The sequence below is a fragment of the Corvus cornix genome, chromosome 3 (genome assembly GCF_000738735.6).
Source record: "Corvus cornix cornix isolate S_Up_H32 chromosome 3, ASM73873v5, whole genome shotgun sequence".
NCBI classification, from domain to species: Eukaryota; Metazoa; Chordata; class Aves; order Passeriformes; family Corvidae; genus Corvus; species Corvus cornix.
In genome coordinates this window covers 2,978,623-2,991,470 of record NC_047056.1, presented here as the reverse complement: position 1 = coordinate 2,991,470, position 12,848 = coordinate 2,978,623, and the positions used below count along the sequence as shown (strand labels likewise).

Genomic DNA, 12,848 nt, shown 5'->3' with positions numbered 1-12,848 from the left:
GAATAGCAATTATTGGCTTGCCTGTGCTCACCTTTTTTTTTTAAGCCTTTATGCTACTTCTGCTATGACAGTATTCTGTGTCATAAAACACAAGCCACGCCAGCCTCACCTTCCTACTACTTTCCATCATGTAATTCCCACTACATTTCATTCCTCTCCCTCTCTCTTTCAGATGTCCATGACATCATTCTTTGCTACTGCAAGGGACTCAACCTCACGACCACTGTGCAAGTGCAGAGAAAAAGGATTTCAGGAGCTGGAATAAATGGGAAGGAGAGGTACCACATTTATACATAATTCTGAGCGGATCATCAATCTGAAGATGGAGCCACCAGATTCTTGAACTCACCATCATTGCTCATTATTTGGGGTTCTAAATAGCCCTGTAATCCTTGCATTTGAATGCATAATGACTTCGGAGTTCAGCCAACACAGAAATATGAAATGGAAGGGCAGAGCTAAGTTCAGCAGTGTTACATTTAAAACCTCTCTGGAGATAACCATCCAAAGCCAAGCTGCTTCCACAGTTGGTCGCCGCTTTTTCCCTGGCTCTGCCAGTCACCCTGCAGCTCCTCTATTTCTCTACCAGAAAGCCCCTCCATGGGAGGCACAGGAGGATCCTGGATGCAACCTCAAGACCAGCTACTACCTCAGAAAAGATAAGAAACTCACAATTCCACTTTGCCAAGGTCATGACATTGCTCTGCTCCCTCCAGCCAAAGCTGGAAGTTAAGAAGTCAGTTCCACCATTCCCTGCAGTTGTTTCAGCTTGTGGTATTACCACTGTTTGGCTAAGACATTGTTTTCTATATTTTTTATGTACATAACACTGTAAATTTAGAGAAGGAAGGTAGTAATGGTGTATCTACTGTACATGGAAGGCTAAAAAGGAAAAGCACAGCATATTTAATATACAGCTCTCAGCAGCCTGGGCTGAGCCTCGCTTTAAGAGTCCCTGGATTTTGTTTGCATTCCTTGCCAGATGTGACGGTAAAATCTCCTGACTTAAATATCAGGAGAACAAGAGCCATAATTTATCAATGTTACTATTATTTTCATTACTACTACCTTTATTCTCTAACTTGTTCAGGCATCAATAATTAGAAAGATAATTTTCAAAGCCTGTTTGACCATGCTTCCACATAGGGAATTTAAAAAATACACTGAATATCATTAGAATTACTGTACTACCTACTGTTGAGATTTGGTCAGGGATGGGAGGAAATGTTCTGAAAAATACCTTTTTCGGTCAGCTTGCCTGGCAGCACAGCATAAAACATGTCATGATCTACATGTGCTGCCTCCCATTGCTGATCCAATTAATAGGATCTATGGAAAATTAGACCTAGCTTGTAATTACATCACTATTAATTGGCTTTTATATTTGTATTATTTTATACTGAGATAAATGAAAGAAAACTTTTTGTTTGTATAAATTCTTCTGTGTTGTCCAAGACATTTTTTTTCCTGCCACGTTACAATTAAGCTGAACATTTTGGAAACAATAGTCAGCCAAATCCTACAAGGCATTAAAAATGTTTTCCAAGGTAAAGCATCATGCCAAGGACAATGCTAACACTCAGCACAGAGGAAGAGATAAGAAAGTAAAGCAAAACATACCAGAAAATTATCCAGCTAACCTCAATTAATAGAAATACCTGAAATTCAATACTTCCCTCATCCTGGGTCTCTACACAGAAGGTGAAGTTTGTTAGGATGCTGAATGAGGAATTTAGCCCTGGGTGTTTCATGCCATCCACGAAAAGCTAAGGTGTTTTATTTTCTGAAGACAGGTAAGAGCTGATGCACCACCTCTGTGCATTTCATCAGAACTTCACCAGCTTGCAAGCGACAGCACAGTTTTTATTATGATTGATCCGCTCAACCATCACATATGCAACATGGAAACCCACACTGAACTGGTGAGCTCGCAGTGTGGACTGGGGTGCAGCCTGTTCTAACAGACACAGCTGCACTGCAGCATCACTGCTCCTAAAAAACATTGTTTAAGTCTTCAAACCTGCAGATTTCTTCATATTCATAAGGACTGTACGACAAGGACTCCAAATTTACAAATTTACACATCACCAATCTTTTGCTTCATTTTAAAAACAAGATTTGAATGCTGAAAGCAGCCTGACCTGTATTCCTGATTTACGTTTTTTTATTTCCTTGAGGATAATGACCTTTCACAGAGTAAGACGACTTTTATCAGCCTGAGCTGGAGAAAAATGTGACACAGATTTATATTCCTACACTCTTTTCTGATTTTGATGTGGATCCAATTCTGCCATCCTCACTCAGGCCGGCAGAGTCAGGTCTGCAGTGCCTTAACAGTGGAGATCTAGAGCGTAGGGAATCTGCAATAAGCAATTACAAGTTCTAGACAGGGTGAACTGGAAAGATGGAGGGGGGTTACTTCATTTCATTAAGATAATGCAGTGGGAAAGGTGAATAAGTGAAAGAGTGCATGTGCATGAGAGAAAGAGCTCAGCAAACATCCTTCTTAAATTAGATGGCTTCTCAGTTCTCTGTTACCTTGTTTGCCCTTCAGGACAAGCAGAAAGGCAAAGGAGGATTTTTTTATTTTATTTATTTATTTTAGAAAGCTGTTCTTTTGTGGATGCTCCTGGCTGGTAAAGGAAGGTCATTTCTCAATGACTGCTCTCTGAGATGAGCAGTGATCATGCACAGTCTAACTAGGCCACACTCAGGTCTCAGCATTGAGACTCACAAATTTTCCTTTGCTCTTCCCCTCCTCCTACCTGTTGTGGGACACACAAGGAAAAACACACCCTCCACTGTTGCAGGCACCACTCAGTGACAGACTCTTGGGGTGCCAAAGAAGGAGCGGATTTCTGTTGTCACAGACTGGTGAATGGAGCCCCTCACAGCTGCACAGGAGATACTGGAAAATCCAGACTTTGTCCAGACCGGCTGCAGTCTGTTCCCTCACGCTGTGACACCATTTTGGAGGGAAAATGAATCCCATTACTGTTAGCTCCCACTAGCTCCAAAAAAACAGAGTAATCTTGTGACATTACCAGTGTTTTGACAGGGATCCATTTCACTCCAGTATATAATATTAATTTTAAACATTTTGGCACTTCTCTAATTTTAGAAGATGAATATTGCTCCATTACAGCAGAGATCCAGGGAGCAAATGCCACAGGCAAATGGGATTAATGCTTCTCATCTCAGGTAAGGAAACACAGCAGGTCAAGCCTGTGTAAATAGGTTTTAAGTTGTTACTTGGAGCCAAATGAAGTTTGAGACTTTTAAAACCAACTGGAGGTTTTAGCAGCCTTTCTTCCCTGGAATGGGATTTCGGATTGCACTTTAACCCTTTTGTCAGCTCGGAGAGAGTTGGGCTACTTGTGCTCCAGGTGAAATCTCCCATGTTTTTATGCAAAACCAAGCTGATGGAAATGTAAACATCTGACTTATTATATGCTTGTTCCCTCAGCAAAACAGAGCTTTAGCCTTAGCAAGCCACGGCAGTATAACACGTTGTAAAAACAGTAACAATAGCAAAAATTATTAAACATTTATCTCTCCCATGAGTGAACATCTGGCATGTATCAAAACGCTGCCGTGGGGATTTAGCACCAGAACCTTTAAGGTTTTATGCAACAATGCCTAGAGAGGGCAATAACAGAGCATATTCCACATAGGATTTTTAATCACTGGCCTCTTGAAAATATCAAGAGCAGAAGCTGAGCCAGGTATCAGTTTATAAATGAAATGCTGGCGTTCTCATTTGTGACGCAGGAAAAAATATCAGCCACATTTTTAATTAAGTAAGCAGAAATTTAAAATAAACAGAATACAAGACATGATATTGCAGATAGCAAACAGATGTGATAGAGGTTCCCTTTGTAGACCTTGCATGAAGGATGCTTTGCTAAGAAGGACTTCTCTGACCTAGAAATGTTTCCGATGGTTTTCAACTCACTACCTCTACAAAGCTTTTTGTCTCTTCACCCAAGTCTTATGGAAGTTACATCCTTAATCTTGTCTTTTAAAACATCTTTAGAAAAATGTATGAATCTGTTTCTAAATCTCTCCAAGAACTTGAAAGCAACTGCTTGGAGGGAGGGGAGGAGCGAGTGGGGTGTGTGGTTTATGATTACATAAAGATTACATATGATTACACAAAGATTTATGTAAGGCAAGGGAGGAATGCATGTAGTGAATGATACGGGGAAGGAACAGAGCAAAACCTGGTAGTGGAGATTAAAAGTGCAGGGATCATGTGGATCACGTGTTGGGTCAAGAAACAAATGTGAGGGGAGAATATCAAGGGTTCTGTTTGGACTCTTGTTATACTAAGAAACTATTATACAACTGTACAGCCATGTCCTCCAGCAGCACTTTCCTCTCTCCTGGTAATAAGTACAGAGTTGGGGCTTTCTAAAGGGAAGAAGAAAAACTTGAGAATTTTGTGATTAATGTTACTATTAATGAGATTGTCCCAGGGCCATAATCTCATGACTAATCCTGTTAGTTTCTTAAATAAGCAGCACGAGAAGTAAATAATTTCTGATTCTTTGGTTTTGTTTCTTTGTAATATTTTAAGATCTATTAATACTTTTTGTCAGTATTTAAAATAAATGAAGGGTTCAGCTATTTATCTTACCTAAGTGTTTTTCTAATGTATTTGAGGTTCTATGTAAGCCCATAGCAGATTTCCTTTCTTCAAAAAGGAGCCCAGTCAGTTTATGCATAATGTTCAAACAAAAGGTTCTAAAATAATGCATTTTGGAGGCGATAAAGATACTGGAAAAGACAGAATTAGACAGAGGATATACATTAGTCTAGTACTTCCAAAGATTAGCATTTCTGGGTAGCACAAAGGATTCTGCTCAGGAATTCAACCCTGATTAAACCAATGGTGGATCTGGTACAAGGAAGGAAAGAATGGGAGTAAGCAAAGGATGCTGTCACAGGGAAAGGGAGGAAGAAACCAACAAATTGACAGACTGATGGAAAAATAAAGAACCCAAAGAGGAAATCACATCCAATACCCTAGTCATGTACTGTTTAAAATTTAAAAAATCCCGTAAAGGTTGGGGACATCTTTTCTGATGACCAGGACTTGGCACATGTAGGAACCAAAGGGCAGTGCCAGGAAAGAATGTTCAGCAGTCCCTAGACCCCGCTGTTGAAGAGGAGAACACACACTCTGCTCGGAGAGGTTCCTGAGCTTTTCCAGGCACAAGGACGCAGTGCTGCCATAAGCTCCATGAATACACCCGCCTAGTTCAGCGCTAAGTAACCTAAGTTTAAAATGGTATTTGTAGCATGAAATGAAATTATGATGCCAAAGTAAAATAAACGTCGAGCAAACTCAGTCAATCATCTGTATCATTCTTTATGGCTCTCATTTATATTTGATATTGAATTGCTCACTTTTTAAAATTCAAATAACTCCCTCATCGATCCGCTCCTGAATGATTTTACTGAACATATCTTTTTAGTATCTAACACACTGTGATTTTGTTCCACATATGTTGTGCACTGGCTGATTCCATCCTAACCTCACAAAACATATTAAGCTTAATAAATATATTTATGAGAATTACTTTGTATAGTCCTTATGCAATCAGCCATGCTGTGTATGATAGCCCAAGACGATGAAAACCCATTGACTTTTTGTAGCAAATTAGTCTACCTCCTAATCGGTGAACCCTGCTAAGCTTTTGAATTATGACGAGAACCAGCAGCTCAGTTAGAACACTCAAATGAATTATATCAATTCATAAACTTGTTCATGTCCAGATTTCATTAGCCACACATTAACAGCATTTTATGTTTATTACTGCTCTGACATAATCTATAAATAACTGAAATGCTAATCATAGTGTTCTGCCAGGCATCATCATTTAATCATAAAGAGATACATTATTATAAACTATAATAGATAATAACAAGTCCGGGTCAATGGCCGCATATTAAAAGATCACAATTATATCCTATAAGGGTATGTACCTCATACATTTGGTGACACAAAGGTCCATATCTAATCACTTGCAAATGTTTCCCCTCTGACACACTTACAGTACAAGGTGACACAAATTAAGAAAATATGCTTGTAAAACAGGGCAATCTTTGAGCATCAAAGTAAACAGAGAACAATTAATAGTGAGGGGAAACATTACAGCATTTGCCAATGGCAGTGCTGGTTCACTCTTCATTTCTGGGGTTTTTTTCCTTACTAAAAGAAACCATAATCACAACACTGGGAGAGTTTGTTATAGATGAGAACACTGACTTATTACTGCAGCAGCCACCAAGCCAGGGCTGCTGGGTGTTACCTCTTGGGCTGAAAACGTGGCCCAAAAGGTTAAGCTGCCTTTCTTTTGCAATCCTATTGTCCACTCCAACTCATTCTTTCAGTGACCTCATGTCATTCAACCCCTGTGATTTTCAAACGTAGCCTGTGTGTCTTCTGTTAAAGAACATCTCAACTGAAGCCACTCTCAAGGGCCATTTTGGAGGCCCCTCTCATGGGGGCATTCTGATATCAAAGCTGCTGCTTTTTTCCCCAGAATTATTTAGATTATATTTTGAATTTAAGGTGATGATGGTGGAATCAGTGGCTTACTGAGTGAAGGTAGTTCCATGTTGTCTACTGAGGTAAAATCTCCTGGCAATACACCGCTTCCTAAACAAATAATTTCCATAAGAGCTTTACCAACTAAACTAGTTCTGAGTGAGGAATTAGTCTGACCCAAGGACCAGGAATTAATTGCAGATTATTAGAATAAAGTTGTTTTCTGTGGGTTTAATTTTTTTAGGTTTTGTGTTGTTTTAAAAAAAAGAAAAAATATTTAGACTAATTTAAAGCTTTAGTTGAATAGGAAGCAGAGATGCAGTCTGTCATTGTGAGCACTTGCACCTCATAGCTCAGGGTGAACTGAGGGAGATAAAGAAAGGAATGTAAAACACTATGGAAACCAACCTCTGGAGACTTAATATTCTGATCAGCTCACCTCCGAACATCTGGCTCTTAAATGTTCAAGCACAAAAACAAGAGAGCTAATGAAAGCAGTACATATTATCTCTCCCATCAATGTACCTCACAAACACCTGCTAAAATTAAAACAAATTGAATCTTGATTGCTGATTAAGTACCCCTTCTTTAGCTAGATATTCTGTCATTATTTGCCCTGGCACACAATGCATAAACTGATGAAAAGCCGGTGGTGGGCTGCAGCAGCAAAGGTTGATAAAAGACGATCAAGACAGAGCTGCATGTAAACTGCAGCACATTAACTTTATGTACTCGAGCCCTCAAAAAGTTACTTTTAGATTTTTTCCCGCATTTCCAGGGCAAAAATTATTTTCGTTTAAAAGAGAAAGCACATAAACTGAGCACATTTTTTTCCTCCAGAACACTCACATCCCAGAGGGGAGGTGATAGATGGACCTCATGGTATTGACCAACACCACTGCCCAGCTACTGAGCTGAAAAATCCCTCTGAGCAGCACTGCTGTGCCCAGTGTGCTTGTGGGGCATTATCCTGGATGTGGGAAGACTTTCAAGCAGTTATCCATGTACGGCCATGGAAAAAAGAGCCCAAAACCTCTTCAGGAATGTATGGCCTCTATTTCTCTTCAATAGATGCTTAGGCAATGGCAGGAGAAAGGTTACAGAGTTTACTGCCAATAAACTGGGGGAATGGTCTTCTTGCACACTTCAGGCAGGATAAAAACATCCATTAGGAATTTCATCACACCCATATAAATACCCTCCTACGTGAGCACCGCTGACAGATGTGTGGCTAATCTACCATGTTAACTTCATTTGAGAAGTTGTGGTTTTGTTCAAACTTTATTAGTTAAACTCGAATTGATCCCACTACATTTTAAGTCAGTATTTATTCTACTTTAAGTATGTTTCCAGATATCATAAACTCTTCAGACATCATTGTGTTTACTATATATAAATATATGTATTCATGTAAATTTCCCTGTTAAAATAATCAACTTTTATTTGACTCACGGTTCTCCAATAATCAAAAAAGAAAAAAACCAGCAACATGACAGTGTGTAAATCCTTCTCAACAATAGCACCCACAAAACCTGTTTCTTGACTGACAATAAGGTCATAACAGCACATATGTTTGGCATATGTATTTCATCAATGGTGATTATAATGTGAACCAAGAATTAGCTTCAAAATGATGGGTTACTTAAAGACCTGGAAGAGGACATTTAAACAAAAGAAAAGAAAAAAAAAAAAAAAAGGCCTGAATCACTTACTAGAGCTTGACTTTTTTTTCCCCCCCTTATTGCATTCTAAATTATTTAAATATACTATTAGACACCATATTGGAAAAAAACAGATGTTTTCTAATTATGAACTGATTTTACAGTGTGATGGTGTCACATATTTAAATTACAAATACACATTTTTAGCATTCCAGCTGTGCTTTACAAGAGTTTAATTTGCTTCTTGTGATATGTCACATTGCACCTGCCTTTTAAAACTCCTCTAAATGTAAAACATTAGCCAAGCACAAGTATTAAGACATGCTGATGAATTCTAAAGATTTTTTATCATCTTACAGAGGATGAAATTTATAGAAAGATTTAATAATGAACCAGCTAAATGTTTATTGAAAATAACATTTACAGATACTTTCCAGAAGTACCAAGAGGGACTGATGACTTGTGTAGGCAGCACAGAGAATTTAATTGGTGCTGCTCTGCTCCTTCCACACACAAAGTATTCCACAGCAATCTATAAACTAATGAGGTTAAACATGGATAATACAGTAAAATGTTGTAGAAGTCAGCTTTGCTCTCAGCCACCCCACACACAAAGAATCTGACACATGTTTAAGACCATCAATATCACAGTCAGAACAGGGAGATTGTCAGTGACAACGCTGGTGATAAACTATGATAATGTATTTCTGAGAATAGAAGAGCAATAATTTCTAGGATAAACTTAAACTTTGAAGTAATTAACTTGTGATTCAGAGAAACATGATGAGAGCATACACAGCTATTTCTTGTCTTGCACACGCCCTGGAAATAACAACTATTGGTTTAGATTCAGGCATAAAAAGAGACGATAAACAACCCATGGAGAAGATGTAACACTGTGGATGCACCTTTTAAACCTGGCCTTCTAACAACAAAGGAAGAAGAAACTTCTGAAGCACTGCTCTTACAAAGATGTATTAAACAATATTGTAGACAAGCAGAGATGCTCCTTTAGAGGCAGTTACCTGCTACACACTTTCTAAACACAGGCAGGGACCTGCTCATTAACAAAAGTAAATTAAAGGCAGCTTTTGCAGCAGCATCGATAGGACCTGGCACAGGCTCTCCCAATGTCCCCCAAAGCTCATTGCAGTGACCTGCACTGGGTCCCCATCACTGAATGGGGCTGGCACACAGGGACAGCCCTTCTTCCTGCCCCCTTGGACAAGCACTGCCCTGCCCATGACACAGCACAGAAATTATTTGCCCCAAACCAGAGCTGTCACCTTTGTGGCCTAGTTCAGCATCGCAAAGCCCTCAGTGGGCACACACAGATGAAATGGCAAAGGGAAAAGGGAAAGGAGGGCAGGGAAAGCCCAACGGGAGACATGACAGTGAGGGAGTTGTGATAATCAAACTGTGTTGGATAGATTTTAAAATGTGGGATTTTGGTGTCTGCACACCATCATACCTGCAATTCAAAAGCTTCCATGCACTTCAATGCATTTGAGAATAAATGTGAGGGCCCTTGGGCTGCAAAAAGTGTTATAAGTCCTTTGGACACGCTTTAAAGAGACATTTTCAGGGCAAGGTTGTGTTACAAAACCGAACAATCCTTCCTCAGGAGACCTTTCAAAGCTCCCTGCCTGAGTTTTGACATGTGCTTTTTGTTTCAGCACTGCCCGGTGCAGGAGCCTTTGTCACACGCTGCAGTGGCACAAACAGGCAGGGAGAGATCGCGGATGCTCTTGCAGAGATGAAAAGGGGATGCTCTGCAGATCTCAGGGTTTTCAACCAGTCATTAGGGAAATTATTTTTGCTTTTCTGCCATGAAGTCCATGGTACACGCAGCAGAAATTCTGCGCTCTGTGCAGGTGAAGTCATTCTGCAGGAAGTTGCACTTTCTGCAGTGCGCAGACTGAGGCAGGAGAGCTGCTTTACCTGTGGCTCCCTGTTTTGTATCACATTAGGAAAATTCATGGAATATTCACCTGGAATTTTGCACAATTATTTTTTTAGACTAATTTCAGAACTTAATGCAGTCTGAAAGCAATAATAAAGAACAAAAAAAAATTCAAAACTATCTGAAAGTCTCTAGTCCTGTGTTTTTCCACTGCCAGCAATATTTTAGCTTTTATTAAACATGCCAAGCCAAATTTACTCTATTTGAGATCACTTCTGTAGATATCACTGTACCTGATATACTCACAGTAAATTATTAACAGCAAAAGATGGAGCTAGGATAAACCAAGCCCATTCTGGGAGAGGAACTTGAGTCAAGCCTTACATTTTTATTTTCTTTTTGAGAAGTGTGTTATCTTTTTACCCTGCTTTCCTTGATAAACAAAACCTGCAGTGGGGTTACTTCATGCTGAAGGAAAAGTGGGTGAGACTCACCTTCCTCCTTACCACGTGAGGATGGAGGATCCTGTTCCCGTCAACTGGCCTATTCCTATTTGGCCCTAATTCGCTATTAAGTCAGAACTTTCACCTTGACTCCATTTGGAAGAGTCAGGGAGAGGCTGTCTAAAATTAAGAGTTTTCTATTCCTGTTCTTGAGATAATATAGATGAAATGCAAAAATTTAATTAATTTTATTTCTTTCTCCAGGATTTGACCTGTTGGAATATCATCCCTAACTCTTTTACATTCTTAATAAAGGAGGAGAAAAAGAAATCAACAATTCAGTCCATGTTTCGGGAATGCTTTGTCTGGGGTTCCGTGCTATTGCTTCCTGTATCATGAAAGTAGTATCAAATTGAAAATATTTCTGTTCAGCAACTTCAGCAGCTCTAAATTAAGAAAATGTGTAGTTTATTGGCTTTCAATGCTTGAGCAGGTTAAGAATGTGTAAGCAAGAAAGATTTCATTTAGAAAGAGAAGTGCAATGTCCATGATACCAACAGAGACATTAAGAGAGATTAGGCCATCTTCATAAACTACTTTTCGGCTACTAGATTATAAAAATAATGAATGCCACTCATTAAAGAAAACAATTTTTGAAATAAAGAAAATTCATTTTTAAGGCAGTAACAGCTCATGGGGATAAAACTGGATGACAAGCAGCAAAACAGTTTTTACACCGTTGTACCAAAACAGGCATTGACCACCACTTGCTCTAGAGCAGGTGGCCTTTAGGTCACACTCTGCACATGGCAGAACTGCCAGGGACTGGGAAAAAAAGGGTGGTTTGAGGAAGATTTTCTTTCTGTGACAGGAATGGAGATCTGTCTCTTCCACTTTTGTTGCCAGTTTTAATAGAGCATGATTAAAATCTGACTAATACATTTCACTTTTAATGTGTGTGTGGGCTTCAAAATTAAACTTCAAATCTCATTTACGCTTTGTTAGAAGAGATTAACAACCTCTGAATGAAAAGGTACAAGAAACAAAGATGCTTTAAATTTTGGTGGTATCCTAGCTACTTTGAAATGCAGCTGGGGAGTGATGGCATTGCCCTTGTTCATGTTCCTGGAAATGCACTGGGTGTTTCCTGCGGTTGCTCCCTAAGACATCCAGAAGCACAGCCTGCTACTGGAGGTTGAGCCAAAGCATCTCCAGGGATAATTTAGCCCTGCACACTTCATTTGAAGTTCATGAAGTAGTCACTCGGCTCAAGTGGTCTCTGCAGAGGTGCTTCAGAAGGGCCCTGCAGCAGGGAAGTGATCAGGCAGAACATGATCCATACCACGATCCCCCTTCGGAAGAACTGGATTCAGGAGTTTTCCCCCCAAAAAGGCAGGTGTCAATAAAGGGAAAGCCCTGCCATTGAGGGCAAGTGGCACAGAGAGAGGCTGCAGTCAGGAAAACTGTGGGGATTCATCCCTGCTGAGGACCCCAAGCGTAAGGAAATTTCATTCACATGGAGCTGATGGCTTTGTTTCAAGGGGGGAAACAGGAAAATGCAGGTACAAAGTTGAATATTCAGAGTCATGATGAGAGAGATGAATCATCTTACAGTGCAGATGACAAATGAAAAAAAAAAACCCAAGCAAAATATGTGTTAAAACCAAAGTCAGAAACAACACTTTTAAGAATTTTTAAGAAAGGACACAAAGAATAACCTAGAATTTCTAAAGCATGGGTAAATATGAACCAATTACTTATTATTTCATTAAAGTGGAGATGGGAAGGACCAATTCCTAACTCTCAGTGTTTGCCTCCTGGGGTCCTAGATAGCTTTTCCTGTCAAATTAAAACAGAAAAAAAAGATAAATAAACATGAGAAATTAAGATTGTCTAGGTAGGTGAAGGAGAAAGGAAAAGAAGCAAGGAAATAATGTTCCACAATTATTACCAGAGCTAAGAGAAACAAAATTACTTGATCATAAATTCAGGATAATCTGGTTTTCTTTATGAGTTTCCATTTTATTAATGAAAGGAAGGTAACACCTTAGTGTACCCGGATGAATTAAAATGCCTATTTGTAGAAGCAATCCTCCATAGGGGTCTTTAATAGAATCTGTGAACAATTCTGGAGTCGGATAATTTAGCTGTAAAAAGGCAATATTAATAGCTCACCTCTGGGTACACAGCCCAGGCTGGACAGGAGCAGGAAGGAGGGAATATTGGCATGGAAGGCTGGGACGTTTATTTGCATTATCCCAACCTCCTGCAGCCAAAAGGCTTCA

At 39.5% G+C, this 12,848-nt stretch overlaps 2 long non-coding RNA genes across 15 annotated transcripts in view; one reads left to right on the top strand and one right to left on the bottom strand.

The window, feature by feature from the left end:
* LOC109145105 overlaps window positions 1–5,323 on the top strand; it is a 42,975-nt gene extending 37,652 nt beyond the window's left edge. The window contains exon 3 of the long non-coding RNA XR_002046327.3: window positions 173–5,323. This is a non-coding gene — a long non-coding RNA (uncharacterized LOC109145105). The remainder of the gene's footprint in view (window positions 1–172) is intronic.
* LOC104691503 overlaps window positions 1–12,848 on the bottom strand; it is a 481,199-nt gene that overhangs the window by 292,092 nt on the left and 176,259 nt on the right. The window lies entirely within an intron of this gene.